We start from the raw sequence: 932 nt of genomic DNA, 5'->3' as shown, positions 1-932 counted from the left end.
TCTCTATCTGCAAGGTAAAACAAGAAAGAGGCAGCAACAACAGTAGCCAGACACAGCAGCACGCAGCGGCATCCGGCCACAGACATTCCACATCACATCACAGCCAGCAACACAAAGACGCGCAGACGCAGTCAACCCAGTGATGCCATCGGCCTCCCACCACCCGCGCAGCCCCGCACAACCGCCGTGCAGAGTGGCGGGACCCCGGCAAAGAGGCAAATGACCATTGGCACCGCCCTTCTCACCAAATGCCTCCAACACATGACGACCCCGATGCCGTGGACAAAACACAAAAGCCGAGGCAGATACACGTGGCATTGTTGCAACCGCCAGCCATCGAGCGCGTCCGTGAACGTGGTGGTGGTGGTGGCGCAGAAAAGGGGCGGTGAGTGCGTCAGTTGCCAGTAGTCAAAGCGTCGTTTCTCGCTCACGTGGGTCGGCATTGCAGAACAAAGAGCGGCATCATGCGCGCACGGCATGCACAAGGGCAAAAAAGACGAATAAAGAAGCACGGTGGCGGCACTCAGCCACGGGGGACAAGGACCCACATCGACTCTGCGGTCGGTTGACCTTCAGACGTCCGGTTTGTAATCACGCCGCCGCCGCGCAGTTCGTGTGTCTGCAGGAGACTGGGGAATGGAGGGAGGGAAGAGAGAGGCGGTGCGGCCCGCATCGATCTCAGTTGGGTGTGACAACGGTGAGGTCATCTCGTCAGATCGCCGGCAGCAAAGACGGTCGCCGTCAGCGGCGGTCAGTGCCTTCCTTCTCCCACCGCAGCGCCACTCCACCGACGCCGTCGCCCGCCTCCTCCCCACCGACACAACGAGGAGACAACAGCAGGAGATGTAACACCCGCAACGATCAGGCTGCCGCAGAGTCTCGTTGCAGCCGCCATGACCAGACGAGTGGGATGCAAACAAAAAAGGAAAACA

At 60.1% G+C, this 932-nt stretch overlaps 2 non-coding genes across 2 annotated transcripts; both read right to left on the bottom strand.

Moving 5' to 3' along the window:
• Positions 1-393: 393 nt before the first annotated feature.
• Positions 394-469, bottom strand: Tc00.1047053399973.20. The gene has a single exon (XR_008253928.1). It is a non-coding gene; the product is annotated as a C/D small nucleolar RNA (snoRNA), TB8C3C3 (small nucleolar RNA).
• A 51-nt stretch (positions 470-520) lies between these two features.
• Tc00.1047053399973.10 lies at positions 521-600 on the bottom strand. The gene has a single exon (XR_008253927.1). It is a non-coding gene; the product is annotated as a C/D small nucleolar RNA (snoRNA), TB8C3C2 (small nucleolar RNA).
• Between the last annotated feature and the right edge of the window lie 332 nt (positions 601-932).

This window comes from Trypanosoma cruzi (assembly GCF_000209065.1).
Source record: "Trypanosoma cruzi strain CL Brener chromosome Unknown tcruzi_1047053399973, whole genome shotgun sequence".
Classification (NCBI taxonomy): Eukaryota; Euglenozoa; class Kinetoplastea; order Trypanosomatida; family Trypanosomatidae; genus Trypanosoma; species Trypanosoma cruzi.
Note: the sequence above shows the minus strand (reverse complement) of the source record. Positions and strands in the feature narration are given on the sequence as shown.